We start from the raw sequence: 22,048 nt of genomic DNA, 5'->3' as shown, positions 1-22,048 counted from the left end.
CATTTGTGTTACATTGTATTTACCGTGCAAATCTGGTTCCATGCATTTTGTACCATTGCACACTGTGAAACCTGCCCCCCCCCCCCCCCCCCCCCCCCCACACACACACACACACATGTTTAACTAAACATGGCGGAGCTTGTTTTTCTGCTGGACGAAGACTTGAACAAATTTTCGCTAGACTGAGGAAGTACAGTCTTTTTTATTTTTTTGGGGGGGGGGGGATGTATCACAGACTAAATCTGTTTTTCCCAAGTTTTGCCTGAGATAAATTTTGGACTCTTATTTAAAGTGTTTAACTGTTCATGTCTGTTGTTTATAAATGAATATAATATTAAATGACAAGGCTCTATATTAGGTGTTATATAAAACAAATAATGACATTCATTATTTGTACATTATTACTTTTCAGCACAAAATAAATAATGCCTAAGATGCTGCAGTGGGAGCAATGTGACACCAGATGAAATCGATATCCAATTCAAATGATCCCAGAGCTCTCCTAAGAAATTTCAAGGATGTTGGTGATCTTCCTCCTCAGAAGTACAGCACCTCCAACTCCCAGTGCATGCAAGCATTGAACACAGTACAAACCAGAACACATCCCTGATGAACACCAGAATTCACTGGGAAGAAATCAGCACCTCTTCTAGTTACTATTATTCTTTTATTGTTATTTTGTTATTATTATTAAATCGCTGAAGGCTGTCCCTACAAATCAACTATTGAAATTACTATCTGCATCATAACCGGCTAAAATTCCATAGAAAGTTTTTAATACCTGAATGCAATTCAAATACATAAAGAACTTCTATTGTTTCAAGTAAGGAACGCCCACAAAAACAACACTAGACTGTCGTTTTTCTGTGCACAGACCTTGTTAGGACTCATTTGTTGCGGCAGCAGTGAAAACTTTGGAGCAATTTTATTTTATTTTTTCTGTTTGCTTGTTAGCAGTTTCTGCCTGCAGCCTTTGCAGGGCAGCAGAGATATTTCAGATGTTCCATCAGCGCCCCGCAGGGACTCTCTCTCTCCGCTGTCTTGTTTTTAGCTCCTGTGTATGTGGAGACTCACCGATGATTTATTTGGCCTCTGTCCGCTGCTGTTCCTGCTCAGGTGAGAGCAAACCGTACGAACAGGATGAATGAACGCTCATCAGGTCAGCTCACTCACTCAGTCATTTACTTTTGGCTTACAGTCAGAAAAGGGAAGTTCATATGTAAAACTGTGTTACTGCACAGCCGCTGAAGATCGACTGAGGTTTGTGTCCCGTCTGTGGACTGTTGGGTCTGTGGTACACGGATGGAGCTGAAAGACACCACTCATGTCAATACTTCCTTTTCCACTTTGTCCACAGCAGTACGATTCAGCTGCTGCACAGCAAATATGTTTTTGATGGTCAGAGCTGAAATGTAACTGAATGGCCAGTCAGATAATCAGGAATCACATCGTCATGCACTGTCACCACAAACATGCAGAGTACATGTACTCACTGCTGATGGGGGGGGATCCAAATCACAGCATAGGGGCCCCCTATGCTCAACTGTGCTGGCGAAAACTCTGCTATCCCATAAAATGTGCTTTTCTCCCTCTCCATCTCTTTTGTGTAACGATTCCCCACATGCACTACAACACACACATTTGTAGAACAGACCAACTACTTGGCAAAAATGCAATTGTTACATGAAACAGCCAGGATGGCTCTTAACTAGATGGTGCTAGGGCACCAGAAATCTATTACAACATAATTAATGAATAAAAAATATTACGGTTTTGCAAGTGGTTCGGGGATCACCCTCCCCCCCCCATAGCTATTGTCGTAATTATTTATATAACTGTCCTGGAGGTGGTTTTTAATGTGTGCACTGAGCTGTCATCCAGCTGTCAGTGTGCTGCGATCAGCTAACAGGTACCTCCCTGTGCTGTGTGCACTCAGACCTCGCTGTCCAGCCCCCATGTGATCAAATCTGTACATACATATAAGCATTTTATGCAAGTGTGATCCCCCCCCCCCCCCCCCCCCCCCCGGCACGCAAAGTGCCAAGCGAGCGGTGTTAGATGTTTGTGTGTGTCACCTGGGATTTGTCCAACACCTGGGCTCTCACAGGGCACACTCTGTCTTTCAGCTGCTGGTGTGTGCAAATAGTTGTAGCAACAGGTGAACCAGGCATCGGAGGCAGCTCCAATTTTATACATAATGCATACGATTCCTGCTTCATGTGCAATTTGACCACATTTGTACTATGTGTGAAGGTGCCCTTAAAAATATCAGTTCTAAATGACCTCTCTGCTGCTTACAGTCATTGGCATGAAATGCTGCCTCCTCCACCCCACTGCCACCAGTTACTCCCTGTGTGATGCGTGTGGTAGGCTCTGTCCCTTCCTTCTTCCAAGGGCAGAATTTGACATCAATGCACCCCTTCACTATTCTAACATTCTGTACAATGTTGCAATGGATTAAATGATAAATGGTAAATGCATTTATGGTGTTTTTCCATCTGAATGCCACTGGTTTATGTCGTCTGTGGGACCTTGGCAATGATCAACGTTAATCAAATTTTCACTCTCTGTTAGAAAACACTGCCTAATTATCACAGTGTGAATAGGCCATAACACTGGTGAGGGAAAGGTGACATCCACTGTGTCGTGGATACCTGTTTGTTTTTCTACAGTTATACACTGGCATGAAAATGTTTGGTCACCTGTGAGAGTTTCCATTTTTTTATTACACCAATTTTTAAAATCGAATTCTTCCTTTCAAAAGATTAATCCCAGCTTCCAAATCAATGATTATTTCTGTCACCTGATGGCAAGGACACAGATTAAAAGATTAATCTCTCCTATGTCGGTTTAGCACAACAGATTCAACCTCACAGCCCTTCGGATAATTTAACAGATTGATGCTATAGAAAGGCCTCAGTGACTGTACTGTAAATTTGTTTCCATTTGCTATTATGCAGGCGGAATTTAATTTGAGCCTGAAGAGTTTAGCAGCTGAAAATAGAAACAAAGATGAGGATACAGGCAGCGTCATCAAACAAATATGCGGATACATGCACAGACAAGTCCCATTCTTGATAATTCTTTGGTTAGAGGGTGACTGTCATGAACGGGAAGGTATTTTATTTACAGTAATAAGAATGACAGAAAAAACATGAACCAACGCTGAGTCAGTTTGGATTCTAACAATAATACAAGGGCTGTCAATAAAGTATAGGTCCTTTTTATTTTTTTCAAAAACTATATGGATTTCATTCATATGTTTTTACGTCAGACATGCTTGAACCCTCGTGCGCATGCGTGAGTTTTTCCACACCTGTCGGTGACGTCATTCGCCTGTGAGCACTCCTTTTGGGAGGAATTCCTTTGTCTGAGAAGTTGCTGAGAGACTGGCGCGTTGTTTGATCAAAATTTTTTCTAAACCTGTGAGACACATCGAAGTGGACACGGTTCAAAAAATTAAGCTGGTTTTCTGTGAAAATTTTAACGGCTGATGAGAGATTTTGAGGTGATACTGTCGCTTTAAGGACTTCCCACGGAGCGAGACGTCGTGCAGCGCTCTCAGGCGCCGTCGTCAGCCTGTTTCAAGCTGAAAACCTCCACATTTCAGGCTCTATTGATCCAGGACGTCGTGAGAGAACAGAGAAGTTTCAGAAGAAGTCGGTTTCAGCATTTTATCCGGATATTCCACTGTTAAAGGAGATTTTTTTTTTAATGAAAGACATGCGGACGGGTCCGCGCGTCGGGACGCAGCCGGCGCGGTGCGGCGGCACAGGAAAAACACCTCCGTGTTGATAACCATTTGTAAAATCCAGGTGGCTTTTGATGGCTTTCAGTGGAGTGAGTATATGAGAAATTGTTTAACAGCTGGGCATGTTCCAACTTGTCCTTAAGGCTTCCAACAGAGGTGTTTTTCCTGTGGCGGAGCGTCACGGCGGCTGCGAGCCGACGCTTCAATTCTCTGAAACGCCTTTGGAGACGGCTTATGGTAGAGAAATGAACATTCAATACACAAGCAACAGCTCTGGTTGAGATTCCTGCTGTCAGCATGCCAATTGCACGCTCCCTCAAATCTTGCGACACCTGTGGCATTGTGCTGTGTGATAAAAGTGCACCTTTCAGAGTGGCCTTTTATTGTGGACAGTCTAAGGCACACCTGTGCACTAATCATGGTGTCTAATCAGCATCTTGATATGGCACACCTGTGAGGTGGGATGATTATCTCAGCAAAGGAGAAGTGCTCACTATCACAGATTTAGACAGGTTTATGAACAATATTTGAGGGAAATGGTGATATTGTGTATGTGGAAAAAGTTTTAGATCTTTGAGTTCATCTCATACAAAATGGGAGCAAAACCAAAAGTGTTGCATTTATATTTTTGTTGAGTGTATTTTGCCTCAAAATTGTACTCACAACACCCCATAATGACAGCATGAAAAAAAGTTTTGAAATTTTACAATAAGTTTAGAAATCTCAAAAAAACTTTTTTTTTCACATTGTCATTTTGGTGTATAGAAGTTTGAGAGAAAAAAAAAGAATTTCCTCTCTTTTGGAATAAGGCTGTGACATAACAAAATATGGAAAAAGTGAAGTGCTGTGAATACTTTCCGGAATTTTTCAGAGACTCTAAGTAATTGCATAAACAAAATATTTGGGTTATTGTTAATAGAAATATCCATGTGTCCATCCAGGTATGGATACATGAATTATAAATCATGTCATGATCATTATATCAATCAGTAAAAAATGCAAACACTATGGCACTGTATGCTAAATCTACCTGGAGTAGTACATTTGAGTAGTTCTCAAAAAAACAAGTGGCTGTGCAAGTAACTAGTGTTAGGCCCAGTCACATGGCACTTAAAGAAGGGCAACAAAGCCTAAACAAAACAAGAAATCTGGACTTTTGTTGACTTTCGTTGGCATCATTTAAGCTTCACGCAGCTTCATTCCTGCAGCTGGCACTTCATCAAGATTTTTAAACTGTCGAAAAATTTGAATGAATGCCAACGAAAACCCCAATTTGTCCATATTATTATTATATTGTCCATATTTTGCTGTAGTTGTTGATGTTTTTTTATTGTTTGTTTAGTTCAACTTCATTCGATCAGCTGAATGATTTCATACAGTGCAGAAGCCGGTTTGTGAGCGCTACTGCAGCCACTGTGTTCATGTGCCGTCAGAAACTACAGGGCAAACTCAGCCTGTTTGCTTGGATTTTTTATCTGGGTGGGGTGTCAGCTTCACTGGGCTAAGGCACCTTATATAGGCCAGAATTAATCTTTTGTGTGGATACAATGAATTATTTTACCAAAAATAAAATGAAAACCATGCTCCAGCCACAGGCAACTGCTGAATTTGAAACAACAAAAAAGTTGTGTAATTTCCTACAGTACTTGAACGCAGCGGCAGCAGCAGTGATCGCCTCCTGCTTATTATTTTTTTAATTAAATATAACAATATGAGTGTAGGAATGGCAATTCAGCCCTTCTTCACATGTGGCAACAGGTAGATGATTCAGATGATTATATAAGAGCTGTTCTAGAAGGCAGAATTCACATTGTGGATCAGTGGCAGCTGGTGGAAATAACTACACATGGGGAGTCAATGTGCGGCGCTCACACGGAATGATCAATGTAACGTAATACAGTGATACAGTGATAATTGGAGCAAGACAGAGCATGCAGTGTGTCTTCAGCCTGAACCAGACAGTGAGGATCCTGATGGTGGAGATGATCCCTCTGTTGTTCTGGATGAGCAACAAGAGCAGGTGGTTCCACCGACATGCACACAGATCTCCACAGTGGGTCGGATTGTGCGCTTCTCTTTGCAGCCTCTCCACGACTGAGGTACTACAGAGCTCCGTCCCAGCGCCGAGTCCTGGAACGCAGAGATGCAGACACACACTGCTCCAGCAGTGGCTACAGGCGCGTTTCGTTTAAGGCGTCAAGATCAACATTAGCTTTGGTTTCGTTTTGTTCCTCTTTCATTCCTTTTGCGCTCTTGATTCACAGGCTATTCGGTGATGGGAAAAGTCAAAAGCTTATTTGTCCTTTTTTTTTCTCGATGATTTGTGACTTTTTTAACAGTTTTTTCCCTTTGATCTGGAATCATTGTATGCCATGTGACCGGGCCTTAAGTAAACTAGTGAGGAGGAGTTGTATTAGTCTGAATCTTGGTCAGAGCTACTGGCACTGTGATACTGTAAGTACACATTTTAAAATATGTTCAGAAATACATGCAAACAAACTAAACAACAAAACAAAATGCTATTGTGGAGTGAAATAAAACAATTTAGAAAAAATATGCTGTAAAATATATGCTGGACATTAAATCAGTCATTACTTTCACTCCAGGCTTTCTTTACACAAGTCAGGGGATGAATATGAATGAATGGTTGTCATTAAAGAAGCTGTGCATAGAGCAAGTTTGACTCCTGTATCACCAGTTACACAGTTTTATGATGTAGGATTATATTTTAGATTTTTACACATTAAAATTGTCTCCCATGTGCCTTCTGGCAAACCATGCCTTAAATTTCCTGTTTCATAAAGTCATTATATTTGCTTCTCTACCATGAAACTGTCACTGACTGTAAATGCTTGGGCAAACTGTGCAACGTGCAACGTTTGTCTTTTGCATCAGCACAGTGACAGCTTCATGGTGAAATGGAACAGAAAAGAATCTTGTTAAAAAGAAGACATGAAATTTCAGCCACATTTTTTCCCAGAAGGCACCCGGGAGACTGGAGACTTTATTTGATCTATTTTCTTGTGTGAAAATACTTCTGTGTTCCACTCCACACTTAAGCTGAAACTGGTGGTGTAACAGACAAAAGTTGCATTACACAGTTTTTTTTCCTATCACATACACAGAATGTTTCCATCCTCTGTCCCTGACTTGTCTGAAGAAAACTAACTGTAATTCATGAGGTGTATGTAAACCTATGTCCACAAATGTAATGTGCAGCAGCCTATTCTCATGAAATGTCATAAAATGTGAAAAAATTGGTTCACAAAAATGTATACAGTAGTGTTCAGAATAATAGTAGTGCTATGTGACTAAAAAGATTAATCCAGGTCTTGAGTATATTTCTTATTGTTACATGGGAAACAAGGTACCAGTAGATTCAGTAGATTCTCACAAATCCAGCAAGACCAAGCATTCATGATATGCACACTCTTAAGGCTATGAAATTGGGCTATTAGTAAAAAAGTAGAAAAGGGGGTGTTCACAATAATAGTAGCATCTGCTGTTGACGCTACAAACTCAAAACTATTATGTTCAAACTGCTTTTTTAGTAATCCTCTGAATCACTAAACTAGTATTTAGTTGTATAACCACAGGTTTTCATGATTTCTTCACATCCTTGATGCATTAATTTTGTTGGTTTTAACCAAGATTTTGCTCGTTTACTAGTGTGCTTGGGGTCATTGTCTTGTTGAAACACCCATTTCAAGGGCATGTCCTCTTCAGCATAAGGCAACATGACCTCTTCAAGTATTTTGACATCCAAACTGATCCATGATACCTGGTATGTGATATATAGGCCCAACACCATAGTAGGAGAAACATGCCCATATCATGAATGCTTGGTCTTGTTGGATTTGTGAGAATCTACTGAATCTGCTGGTACCTTGTTTCCCATGTAAGAATAAGAAATATACTCAAAACCTGGATTAATCTTTTTAGTCACATAGCACTACTATTATTCTGAACACTACTGTACATATTCATACCATTTTTGCCGAGGTGGGAGGGAGGGTGACAGGAGATTTGTGCATTAACACACAGAGATTGACTGCAATTAGAACAAGAGCAATTGGAGATTTCTGATGTCCACCATGCCTCAGTAACTACCTGTAGTTCAAAGTTGGTGAGAATCATGAGTTTTATTGTATTTATTTGTTTATTTATTTTACTCAATTCTTCAAAGCCTATAAAAATTGAAATCTTGATCCAAAATCCAGATCTGGGTCATCTCCAAAATGTAATGGAGTCTTCTGTGGCCTAATTTTGATCTGTGGTGTGAATTAACCATAACCATCACAACCATATGATCATAACCATCATAACCATCCCAAAGACATATCTTTATGTTCGGCTGCCTTCAGTAATGCTGGTATTTGGTTAGACTCTTTCTCTCCAATTGTTCTGTCTGAGTTATTTTCATTAGTTACTTCCTCCAAACCATCAACATGTCTATTAGACCCCATTCCTACCAGGCTACTCAAGGAAGCCCTACCATTATTTAATGCTTCGATCTTAAATATGATCAATCTATCTTTATTAGTTGGCTATGTACCACAGGCTTTTAAGGTGGCAGTAATTAAACCATTACTTAAAAAGCATCACTTGACCCAGCTATCTTAGCTAATTATAGGCCAATCTCCCAACCTTCCTTTTCTCTCAAAATTCTTGAAAGGGTAGTTGTAAAACAGCTAACTGATCATCTGCAGAGGAATGGTCTATTTGAAGAGTTTCAGTCAGGTTTTAGAATTCATCATAGTACTGAAACAGCATTAGTGAAGGTTACAAATGATCTTCTTATGGCCTCAGACAGTGGACTCATCTCTGTGCTTGTTCTGTTAGACCTCAGTGCAGCTTTTGATACTGTTGACCATAAAATTTTATTACAGAGATTAGAGCATGCCATAGGTATTAAAGGCACTGCACTGCGGTGGTTTGAATCATATTTATCTAATAGATTACAATTTGTTCATGTAAATGGGGAATCTTCTTCACGGACTAAGGTTAATTATGGAGCTCCACAAGGATCTGTGCTAGGACCAATTTTATTCACTTTATACATGCTTCCCTTAGGCAGTATTATTAGACGGTATTGCTTAAATTTTCATTGTTACACAGATGATACCCAGCTTTATCTATCCATGAAGCCACAGGACACACACCAATAGGTTGAACTGCAGGAATGTCTTTCAGACATAAAGACATGGATGACCTCTAATTTCCTGTTTTTAAATTCAGATAAAACTGAAGTTATTGTACTTGGCCCCACAAATCTTAGAAACATGGTGTCTAACCAGACTCTTACTCTGGATGGCATTACCCTGACCTCTAGTAATACTGTGAGAAATCTTGGAGTCATTTTTGATCAGGATATGTCCTTCAATGCGCATATTAAGCAAATATGTAGGACTGCTTTTTTTGCATTTGTGCAATATCTCTAAAATTAGAAAGGTCTTGTCTCAGAGTGATGCTGTAAAACTAATTCATGCATTTATTTCCTCTAGGCTGGACTATTGTAATTCGTTATTATCAGGTTGTCCTAAAAGTTCCCTGAAAAGCCTTCAGTTAATTAAAAATGCTGCAGCTAGAGTACTAGTGGGGACTAGAAGGAGAGAGCATATCTCACCCATATTGGCCTCTCTTCATTGGCTTCCTGTTAATTCTAGAATAGAATTTAAAATTCTTCTTCTTACTTATAAGGTTTTGAATAATCAGTTCCCATCTTATCTTAGGGTCCTCATAGTAACATATCACCCCAATAGATGGCTTCGCTCTCAGACTGCAGGCTTACATGTAGTAGTTACATGTAGTTCCTAGGGTTTGTAAGAGTAGAATGGGAGGCAGAGCCTTCAGCTTTCAGGCTCCTCTCCTGTGGAACCAGCTCCCAATTCAGATCAGGGAGACAGACACCCTCTCTACTTTTAAGATTAGGCTTAAAACTTTCCTTTTTGCTAAAGCTTATAGTTAGGGCTGGATCAGGTGACCCTGAACCATCCCTTAGTTATGCTGCTATAGACTTAGACTGCTGGGGGGTTCCCATGATGCACTGAGTGTTTCTTTTTATTCACCTCTTTTTGCTCTCTATGCATCACTCTGCATTTAATCATTAGTGATCGATCTCTGCTCCCCTCCACAGCATGTCTTTTTCCTGGTTCTCTCCCTCAGCCCCAACCAGTCCCAGCAGAAGACTGCCCCTCCCTGAGCCTGGTTCTGCTGGAGGTTTCTTCCTGTTAAAAGGGAGTTTTTCCTTCCCACTGTCGCCAAGTGCTTGCTCACAGGGGGCATTTTGCCATTTCTGTGATTATTGTATGGCCTTGCCTTACAATATAAAGCGCCTTGGGGCAACTGTTTGTTGTGATTTGGCGCTATATAAATAAAATTGATTTGATTTGATTTGAATTTCGACAAAATCCATGCAGTAGTTTTGATGTAATCCCGCTAACAGACAGACAAATAAATGTCGATGATGAAATACAATCTCAACCATATTTAACTGTAAAAAGTGCATAAGAAGATATTTCACAATATGGCCGCTTTTTAATATTGTTTCTTGTACTGTTGATTACCTCTGCCAAAGAGGTTATATTTTCACTGACATTTGTCTGTTAACAGGATAACTCAAAAGTTTTGAATGTATTTGAACCACATTTGGTGGAATGATGGGAAATATGTCCAGGATCAATCGATTAAAATTTGGTGATGATCCAGAATAAACTCTGGAATATAGCATAATCTATTAGTTTGCCCTTTTGTGAATCCACATCCTTCGATATTGATATGTGGCGTGGTGGAGGAATGTGCTCTACCGAGTGCCCTTCTAGTTTGTTTTGCAACAAAGTACAGTAGAAAATATCATTGTAAATAATTGAAAATTGGTGCTTGTCCATCAATTGGTGCTGGGCATAAATGGATGAATGGATACAGTAAACTAGATTTGTATTTTCTTTGGCCTATATATGGCATATCCTTCAACGCTTAACTAGATAAAAAGACAAAAGACATCAATTGTAAGTAATTTCACACCTACACTGTAAAAAAAAAAAAAATACTGTTGTTTTTACAGGAAAACACTGGCAGCTGTGGTTACCTAGGAATTCCTGTAAAAAATACAGCAGCACAGTAGATAACTTTACAGACATAATATGTAAATGGATTTACAGTGAATGACCCACGGCTGACTCACATTAAAAAAACTGTTAAATCTACAAAAAAAAGAGAGCCTAGTCTGAGTATCGTATTGCATTAAAATTAAAAGAAACAAAGCATGCAAGGATTATGACTGAACAGAAGTACTTAGACTAGCGATAATAATTTCTTATAGGCCTACTCCCTAGCCTACTCTACAAGCTGCAAATAGCCTACCTGTAGCATATAGGCCTACCCGAATTTGCATTGTTTCATCAATCATGTTAAAGTTAGGCTACAGCATAAACTTGTAAAGTGACTTACAAATAATTCTTGTATTTTTATAATTCTTGTTTTATTTTTATAAAACAACTGACTAAAACTATAGGTTTTACAAAGTTTGCATGTCAATTTACCACAATTGTTTTATAATGAGTATTACAGCATTTCTCAGTTTTTGTTACAAATAGTTGTAGTTTCAAAAAATACATTTGATTAGAATCACATATTGTTGTTGTACATCTAACAAAACATTCTGTTTAATAGTTTACAAAAGTCCACTGTGATTGAAACAAAAAAGGTGTTTTGGGGTTTACAATACTTTTCTGTAGTGATTTTACATTGTTTTTATGTAAAGTTCACAGCATTTATGTGATTTGTGTTCTTCTGCTGATCAAATTCAGCACACTTAAGAGCACAACAAAATAACTTCTGCATGAGAGTCTGGTTTTTCCATGTTCATGTTTCTGTCAACCAGCCTCTTTGACCCTCAGTCCTCCAAAAAAAAAAAAATGCCCTCCAGGATGGAGGGAAAAGAATGTAAATATATTAGATTGTTTCAGACTGAGGGAGAAACATGCTGCTGTGCCGTGTGTGTCCTTTTGCCAACCTCACACAAACACACCACCGTGCACACAGCCCTCAGGGCCCCCATATGGACCCCGTGGCTGAGCCGCTCACATGACAACAAGCAGAGTCCCACAATCTAGTACAAGTTAATGTGGTATTACAGTACAGCAGGGGTAATTTGAAAGTACATTCCAGGTGAATGTTGATCACGGTGTGCCTTTGGCTGCACTTTCTCTAATCACCACCAGATGCTGCAATAAGAAATTTGACTATTAAAGTGAAAACAACTGATATAGGTGCAGCTGTTTTCACAAAAAACACACTGACTTGAATTTCAGGAATGTGTTGTGTGATACTCAAGATGGTAATTAAAACAACGTGTTTTTGTGTTCAAGTGCACAGAAAACCCACACCTCCGTCAGTGAAGAGCATGTTGGAGTGACAAGCAAGCACAGTGACCACAGAGAGCCATTTAACTGGTGTGTGTTCACATGAGATTTGAAAGTATTGACTCATAGAAGGGACAGTTTATTTTTTTCTGATGCAGATATATAATGTGTTCATCAGAGGTCATGTGATCATTGGAATGATGGTATATTCATTCATTCATTCTATTTTTAAGGACAGTTTTCTGTTTTGTTTTTTTATTCTTGCATTTCATCCACAGAAAATCATGACATCATCGTAACAGCTGCGGCGGCTGTGTTCCCTGTCGTCTTCTGGAGTTAAATGAGTCACTGCAGGTTCACATTCATCTCTCTGTCTAATCCTGCAATCTGATTTATCTCAACCATCTAAAATCCTCGCTCACTTGATGCTGCTGGCAGCTGGCGGTGGGAAGAGGGAGATGGGTTTATTTATTTTGTTTGGGGTTGTGGGGGGGGTTGAACTCCCGAGATTAACAAAGCTGAAATGACTTTGGCGGCTTCTGCTAATGCGCTATAATTGATTGCGCGAAACAATCGTGAGCGATACCGGATCTGTAATCTCTCTGGAGAGTCTTTTGTGTCAGCCTTCTGTCTTGTGTTAGAGAATACAAAAACAGATTTCTCTCTCTCTCTCTCTCTCTCACACACACACACACACACACACACACACACACACACACACACACACACACACACACACACACACACACACACACACACACACACACACACACACACACACACACACACAGTTAAGCAGCAGTATCTGTAATTTTATTTTTAAATGACTCAACACTGAATAATCAGCCCCCTCAACATGCAGTGTACTCTGGAAGTTGCCCCCCATCCCCCAGATCTGCAATGCCCCATCTCTATCTTTAAAGCTCTGTTGAAATTTTACATTTTTCCACGGCCTTTGGCCTCTAACTTTTTTTCCTCTGTAAGTCAAACTATGGTTCCTTGAAAGGCAAAATATATACAACCAAGTTATTATTACAACCCCTGGCAAAAATTATGGAATCACCGGCCTCAGAGGATGTTCATTCAGTTGTTTAATTTTGTAGAAAAAAAAGCAGATCACAGACATGACACAAAACTAAAGTCATTTCAAATGGCAACTTTCTGGCTTTAAGAAACACTATAAGAAATCAAGAAAAAAAGATTGTGGCAGTCAGTAACGGTTACTTTTTTAGACCAAGCAGAGGAAAAAAAATATGGAATCACTCAATTCTGAGGAAAAAATTATGGAATCACCCTGTAAATTTTCATCCCCAAAACTAACACCTGCATCATATCAGATCTGCTCGTTAGTCTGCATCTAAAAAGGAGTGAACACACCTTGGAGAGCTGTTGCACCAAGTGGACTGACATGAATCATGGCTCCAACACGAGAGATGTCAATTGAAACAAAGGAGAGGATTATCAAACTCTTAAAAGAGAGTAAATCATCACGCAATGTTGCAAAAGATGTTGGTTGTTCACAGTCAGCTGTGTCTAAACTCTGGACCAAATACAAACAACATGGGAAGGTTGTTAAAGGCAAACATACTGGTAGACCAAGGAAGACAAAGCGAAGTGAGGAACGAATGGGAGGAAAATGGAGTCAACGTCTGTGACCGAACTGTAAGAAACCACCTAAAGGAAATGGGATTTACATACAGAAAAGCTAAACAAAATCATCATTAACACCTAAACAGAAAAAAACAAGGTTACAATGGGCTAAGGAAAAGCAATTGTGGACTGTGGATGACTGAATGAAAGTCATATTCAGTGATGAATCTCAAATCTGCATTGGGCAAGGTGATGATGCTGGAACTTTTGTTTGGTGCCTTTCCAATGAGATTTATAAAGATGACTGCCTGAAGAGAACATGTAAATTTCCACAGTCATTGATGATATGGGGCTGCATGTCAGGTAAAGGCACTGGGGAGATGGCTGTCATTACATCATCAATAAATGCACAAGTTTGTGTTGATATTTTGGACAATTGAAAGGACGTTTGGGGATGATGAAATCATTTTTCAAGATGATAATGCATCTTGCCATAGAGCAAAAACTGTAAAAACATTCCTTGCAAAAAGACACATAGGGTCAATGTCATGGTATAGGGTCAATGTCAATGAGCAGATCTGATTTGATGCAGGTGTTAATTTGGGGGATGAAAATTTACAGGGTGATTCCATAACTTTTTCCTCAGAATTGAGTGATTCCATATTTTTTTCCTCTGCTTGGTCTAAAAAAGTAACCGTTACTGACTGCCACAATCTTTTTTTTCCTGATATCTTATAGTGTTTCTTAAAGCCAGAAAGTTGCCATTTGAAATGACTTTAGTTTTGTGTCATGTCTGTGATCTGCTTTTTTTCTACAAAATTAAACAACTGAATGAACATCCTCTGAGGCCGGTGATTCCATAATTTTTGCCAGGGGTTGTATTATTATTATTATTATTATTATTATTATTACCTCCCCAATGAAGTCCACAATTTTTCATTTATCATTATGACATTTTTTACTGAAGATTCATATCCTGATAGGCAAGAATTGATTCAAATTTCAAAGTCAAGTCAGGTCAAAGTCAAGAAAAATCTTGGAAAATTGGAAAAATCCCCATCTTTAACATTGAATAAATTAAAAAAAATCATAACTCTGTCAAAAAAGATACAAATTTCTTTCATATTGACAACATTATATAGGATGGTATCTTTTATGGACTGACAAAGTTTGATCCAGATCTGATCTAGATTGCAGATTTTGTGACCATTTAAATTTGACATTGAAACCTACATTTAATGTATATTTTACATTATATTTTAATCAAACTTGCCCCAATCACTTTCATATTTGAAAGTGAGGTGCAGACTGGCACTCACTATCACGTGACAAAGTTTGATCCAGATCTGATCTAGATTGCAGATTTTGTGACCATTTAAGTTTCACATTGAAGCCTACATTTAATGTATATTTTACATTATATTTTAATCAAACTTGCCCCAATCACTCTAATATTTGAAAGTGAGGTGCAGACTGGCACTCACTATCACCCGACAAAGTTTGATCCAGATCTAATCTGTATTGTGGATTTTGTGGACATTTGAATTTAATATCGAAAAGCCCATTTGGTGTACATTTTGCATCATATCTCAATCAAACGTGCCTCAGTCACTCTCATTTTTCTGTTATGGATTCACCTACCCCACCAAAAATTGGTTGGAGGTTAAAATTTTATTCCTGTTTGTCTTCCAGTTATCATTCGGAAACTGAGTGCCAAAAGCAATGACAAACTGTGCACAGCAGAGATAGCCAATGTTCTGGGAAAATCATCTGGGAAAAAAAAAAAAATCGGCAACAACAACAACAAAAAAAAACCTGACAACACCACAAAAAAAGCTTCAAGTGCATGAACTAAATACATACTCCTGACATTTGATCACATTTAATTTAACTCATGATAAGTCACTTCTAACAGGACTTTAACTTTGAAATTTTTTTCCAAGGTAAAAATTTGTGGAAATGTAAGCTAGTGTTGGCGGAGGTTTGCACTCTACAAGTGCAGCACTCTAGTTTTTCTTTCTTTTTACAGCGAGCTACATGCAACAGAAACCACCAAGATGATGTCGTGAAAAATCATAATACTGGTTGTGGTCGAACTGTGATTGTAAAGTTGGGTCCAAATATACTTGATCCTCACTGTCCAAACCGCAGCACATTCCATCTGAAGGCAAATAATTAATGATTTTGAGATTTTAGAGCAGATTGTAAGTGTCAACTGGAGGGTAATTACATTCATACTGGATGAAAATGTTGTCAGGATTGGGCTTTGTTTGCTGTGCTTCTTGTCTTGGTTTGTTGGTTCTGCTATAATTAGTCTCTTGTTGGGGTTTTTCTGTTGGGTCTGTCTGTCGCTTTCTCTCTTATCTGTCTCTGCTGACTCTTGGTGGTGGGCGTTTTTCCCTCTCTCTGGCCACGCCCTCCTTCTGGTTCATTCCACGCACACCTGTTCCTCATCAGCACCTCATCACCGGGATGTATTTAAGCCCCTCTGTTCCTCTTATCGTTTGCCAGATTGATGCGCCTAGTGCCTTCTCTCCAGCTCTGTTTGTATTCTCGACCTGCTTGCCTCTTGTGTGTTCCGACTACATGCCTGTATCCTCGACTACGCCTTTACCTGAGGTTTTTGGTTTTATTAGTCTTGTTGGACTGCTTTACTGTGTACCGGACCTCGTTTACTATTTCAGTAAACTGCTCTTACTTACAGAGCTTGTTGCCTGAGTCCTGCATTTGCGTCCAGCCGTTCCAGCTATCAAGACTTGATAAATGTAAGACTTACACCCCTCAGAGTATTGCACTTTTACATCTCCAGTCTTCATATTCTTTCTTCTTCTGCATTGAAGTTGGAATTGCAAAGGTTTTGCCAAATTGTGGATGAGAAACTTGCTTCATAGGGAGAATTTTTTTTTTCCATATTCTGCATTACTTTTCAATTTGCTAGCTTTTTCAAACTTTTGGCATGAGTTATCTTTTAGCATATGCCTGCTTCTCTAAGAATTTCTCAATTCATTTACCCTCAGGGGTCCATGGACTTGCCGGTACTTCCACATCAGGAGGTTGTTACCTCCGCCCAGGAGGTTATGTTTTCGGTCGCGTTTGTTTGTTTGTTTGTTTGTTTGTTTGTCTCTCAAAAATTCTTGAAAGGGTAGTTGTAAAACAGCTAACTGATCATCTGCAGAGGAATGGTCTATTTGAAGAGTTTCAGTCAGGTTTTAGAATTCATCATAGTACAGAAACAGCATTAGTGAAGGTTACAAATGATCTTCTTATGGCCTCAGACAGTGGACTCATCTCTGTGCTTGTTCTGTTAGACCTCAGTGCTGCTTTTGATACTGTTGACCATAAAATTTTATTACAGAGATTAGAGCATGCCATAGGTATTAAAGGCACTGCGCTGCGGTGGTTTGAATCATATTTATCTAATAGATTACAATTTGTTCATGTAAATGGGGAATCTTCTTCACAGACTAAGGTTAATTATGGAGTTCCACAAGGTTCTGTGCTAGGACCAATTTTATTCACTTTATACATGCTTCCCTTAGGCAGTATTATTAGACGGCATTGCTTAAATTTTCATTGTTACGCAGATGATACCCAGCTTTATCTATCCATGAAGCCAGAGGACACACACCAATTAGCTAAACTGCAGGATTGTCTTACAGACATAAGGACATGGATGACCTCTAATTTCCTGCTTTTAAACTCAGATAAAACTGAAGTTATTGTACTTGGCCCCACAAATTTTAGAAACATGGTGTCTAACCAGATCCTTACTCTGGATGGCATTACCCTGACCTCTAGTAATACTGTGAGAAATCTTGGAGTCATTTTTGATCAGGATATGTCATTCAAAGTGCATATTAAACAAATATGTAAGACTGCTTTTTTGCATTTACGCAATATCTCTAAAATTAGAAAGGTCTTGTCTCAGAGTGATGCTGAAAAACTAATTCATGCATTTATTTCCTCTAGGCTGGACTATTGTAATTCATTATTATCAGGTTGTCCTAAAAGTTCCCTGAAAAGCCTTCAGTTAATTCAAAATGCTGCAGCTAGAGTACTGACGGGGACTAGAAGGAGAGAGCATATCTCACCCATATTGGCCTCTCTTCATTGGCTTCCTGTTAATTCTAGAATAGAATTTAAAATTCTTCTTCTTACTTATAAGGTTTTGAATAATCAGGTCCCTTCTTATCTTAGGGACCTCATAGTACCATATCACCCCAATAGAGCGCTTCGCTCTCAGACTGCAGGCTTACTTGTAGTTCCTAGGGTTTGTAAGAGTAGAATGGGAGGCAGAGCCTTCAGCTTTCAATCAATCAATCAATCAATCAATTTTTTTTATATAGCGCCAAATCACAACAAACAGTTGCCCCAAGGCGCTTTATATTGTAAGGCAAGGCCATACAATAATTATGTAAAACCCCAACGGTCAAAACGACCCCCTGTGAGCAAGCACTTGGCTACAGTGGGAAGGAAAAACTCCCTTTTAACAGGATGAAACCTCCAGCAGAACCAGGCTCAGGGAGGGGCAGTCTTCAGATGGGACTGGTTGGGGCTGAGGGAGAGAACCAGGAAAAAGACATGCTGTGGAGGGGAGCAGAGATCGATCACTATGATTAAATGCAGAGTGGTGCCTACAGAGCAAAAAGAGAAAGAAACAGTGCATCATGGGAACCCCCCAGCAGTCTACGTCTATAGCAGCATAACTAAGGGATGGTTCAGGGTCACCTGATCCAGCCCTAACTATAAGCTTTAGCAAAAAGGAAAGTTTTAAGCCTAATCTTAAAAGTAGAGAGGGTGTCTGTCTCCCTGATCTGAATTGAGGGCTGGTTCCACAGGAGAGGAGCCTGAAAGCTGAAGGCTCTGCCTCCCATTCTACTCTTATAAACCCTAGGAACTACAAGTAAGCCTGCAGTCTGAGAGCGAAGCGCTCTATTGGGGTGATATGGTACTACGAGGTCCCTAAGATAAGATGGGACCTGATTATTCAAAACCTTATAAGTAAGAAGAAGAATTTTAAATTCTATTCTAGAATTAACAGGAAGCCAATGAAGAGAGGCCAATATGGGTGAGATATGCTCTCTCCTTCTAGTCCCCGTCAGTACTCTAGCTGCAGCATTTTGAATTAACTGAAGGCTTTTTAGGGAACTTTTAGGACAACCTGATAATAATGAATTACAATAGTCCAGCCTAGAGGAAATAAATGCATGAATTAGTTTTTCAGCATCACTCTGAGACAAGACCTTTCTGATTTTAGAGATATTGCGTAAATGCAAAAAAGCAGTCCTACATATTTGTTTAATATGCGCTTTGAATGACATATCCTGATCAAAAATGACTCCAAGATTTCTCACAGTATTACTAGAGGTCAGGGTAATGCCATCCAGAGTAAGGATCTGGTTAGACACCATGTTTCTAAGATTTGTGGGCCAAGTACAATAACTTCAGTTTTATCTGAGTTTAAAAGCAGGAAATTAGAGGTCATCCATGTCTTTATGTCTGTAAGACAATCCTGCAGTTTAGCTAATTGGTGTGTGTCCTCTGGCTTCATGGATAGATAAAGCTGGGTATCATCTGCGTAACAATGAAAATTTAAGCAATACCGTCTAATAATACTGCCTAAGGGAAGCATGTATAAAGTGAATAAAATTGGTCCTAGCACAGAACCTTGAGGAACTCCATAATTAACTTTAGTCTGTGAAGAAGATTCCCCATTTACATGAACAAATTGTAATCTATTAGACAAATATGATTCAAACCACCGCAGCGCAGTGCCTTTAATACCTATGGCATGCTCTAATCTCTGTAATAAAATTTTATGGTCAACAGTATCAAAAGCAGCACTGAGGTCTAACAGAACAAGCACAGAGATGAGTCCACTCTCCGAGGCCATAAGAAGATCATTTGTAACCTTCACTAATGCTGTTTCTGTACTATGATGAATTCTAAAACCTGACTGAAACTCTTCAAATAGACCATTCCTCTGCAGATGATCAGTTAGCTGTTTTACAACTACCCTTTCAAGAATTTTTGAGAGAAAAGGAAGGTTGGAGATTGGCCTATAATTAGCTAAGATAGCTGGGTCAAGTGATGGCTTTTTAAGTAATGGTTTAATTACTGCCACCTTAAAAGCCTGTGGTACATAGCCAACTAACAAAGATAGATTGATCATATTTAAGATCAAAGCATTAAATAATGGTAGGGCTTCCTTGAGCAGCCTGGTAGGAATGGGGTCTAATAAACATGTTGATGGTTTGGATGAAGTAACTAATGAAAATAACTCAGACAGAACAATCAGAGAGAAAGAGTCTAACCAAATACCGGCATCACTGAAAGCAGCCAAAGATAGCGATACGTCTTTGGGATGGTTATGAGTAATTTTTTCTCTAATAGTTAAAATTTTGTTAGCAAAGAAAGTCATGAAGTCATTACTAGTTAAAGTTAATGGAATACTCAGCTCAATAGAGCTCTGACTCTTTGTCAGCCTGGCTACAGTGCTGAAAAGAAACCTGGGGTTGTTCTTATTTTCTTCAATTAGTGATGAGTAGAAAGATGTCCTAGCTTTACGGAGGGCTTTTTTTATAGAGCAACAGACTCTTTTTCCAGGCTAAGTGAAGATCTTCTAAATTAGTGAGACGCCATTTCCTCTCCAACTTACGGGTTATCTGCTTTAAGCTACGAGTTTGTGAGTTATACCACGGAGTCAGGCACTTCTAATTTAAAGCTCTCTTTTTTAGAGGAGCTACAGCATCCAAAGTTGTCTTCAATGAGGATGTAAAACTATTGACGAGATACTCTATCTCACTTACAGAGTTTAGGTAGCTACTCTGCACTGTGTTGGTATATGGCATTAGAGAACATAAAGAAGGAATCATATCCTTAAACCTAGTTACAGCGCTTTCTGAAAGACTTCTAGTGTAATGAAACTTATTCCCCACTGCTGGGTAGTCCATCAGAGTAAATGTAAATGTTATTAAGAAATGATCAGACAGAAGGGAGTTTTCAGGGAATACTGTTAAGTCTACTATTTCCATACCATAAGTCAGAACAAGATCTAAGATATGATTAAAGTGGTGGGTGGACTCATTTACTTTTTGAGCAAAGCCAATAGAGTCTAATAATAGATTAAATGCAGTGTTGAGGCTGTCATTCTCAGCATCTGTGTGGATGTTAAAATCGCCCACTATAATTATCTTATCTGAGCTAAGCACTAAGTCAGACAAAAGGTCTGAAAATTCACAGAGAAACTCACAGTAACGACCAGGTGGACGATAGATAATAACAAATAAAACTGGTTTTTGGGACTTCCAATTTGGATGGACAAGACTAAGAGTCAAGCTTTCAAATGAATTAAAGCTCTGTCTGGGTTTTTGATTAATTAATAAGCTGGAATGGAAGATTGCTGCTAATCCTCCGCCCCGGCCCGTGCTACGAGCGTTCTGACAGTTAGTGTGACTCGGGGGTGTTGACTCATTTAAACTAACATATTCATCCTGCTGTAACCAGGTTTCTGTAAGGCAGAATAAATCAATATGTTGATCAATTATTATATCATTTACCAACAGGGACTTAGAAGAGAGAGACCTAATGTTTAATAGACCACATTTAACTGTTTTAGTCTGTGGTGCAGTTGAAGGTGCTATATTATTTTTTCTTTTTGAATTTTTATGCTTAAATAGATTTTTGCTGGTTATTGGTAGTCTGGGAGCAGGCACCGTCTCTACGGGGATGGGGTAATGAGGGGATGGCAGGGGGAGAGAAGCTGCAGAGAGGTGTGTAAGACTACAACTCTGCTTCCTGGTCCCAACCCTGGATAGTCACGGTTTGGAGGATTTAAGAAAATTGGCCAGATTTCTAGAAATGAGAGCTGCTCCATCCAAAGTGGGATGGATGCCGTCTCTCCTAACAAGACCAGGTTTTCCCCAGAAGCTTTGCCAATTATCAATTTTATTCTATTATTATTATTTCAGGCTCCTCTCCTGTGGAACCAGCTCCCAATTCGGATCAGGGAGACAGACACCCTCTCTACTTTTAAGATTAGGCTTAAAACTTTCCTTTTTGCTAAAGCTTATAGTTAGGGCTGGATCAGGTGACCCTGAACCATCCCTTGGTTATGCTGCTATAGACTTAGACTGTTGGGGGGTTCCCATGATGCACTGAGTGTTTCTTTCTCTTTTTGCTCTGTATGCACCACTCTGCATTTAATCATTAGTGATTGATCTCTGCTCCCCTCCACAGCATGTCTTTTTCCTGGTTCTCTCCCTCAGCCCCAACCAGTCCCAGCAGAAGACTGCCCCTCCCTGAGCCTGGTTCTGCTGGAGGTTTCTTCCTGTTAAAAGGGAGT

Source organism: Thalassophryne amazonica, chromosome 2, assembly GCF_902500255.1.
Source record: "Thalassophryne amazonica chromosome 2, fThaAma1.1, whole genome shotgun sequence".
Classification (NCBI taxonomy): Eukaryota; Metazoa; Chordata; class Actinopteri; order Batrachoidiformes; family Batrachoididae; genus Thalassophryne; species Thalassophryne amazonica.
Note: the sequence above shows the minus strand (reverse complement) of the source record.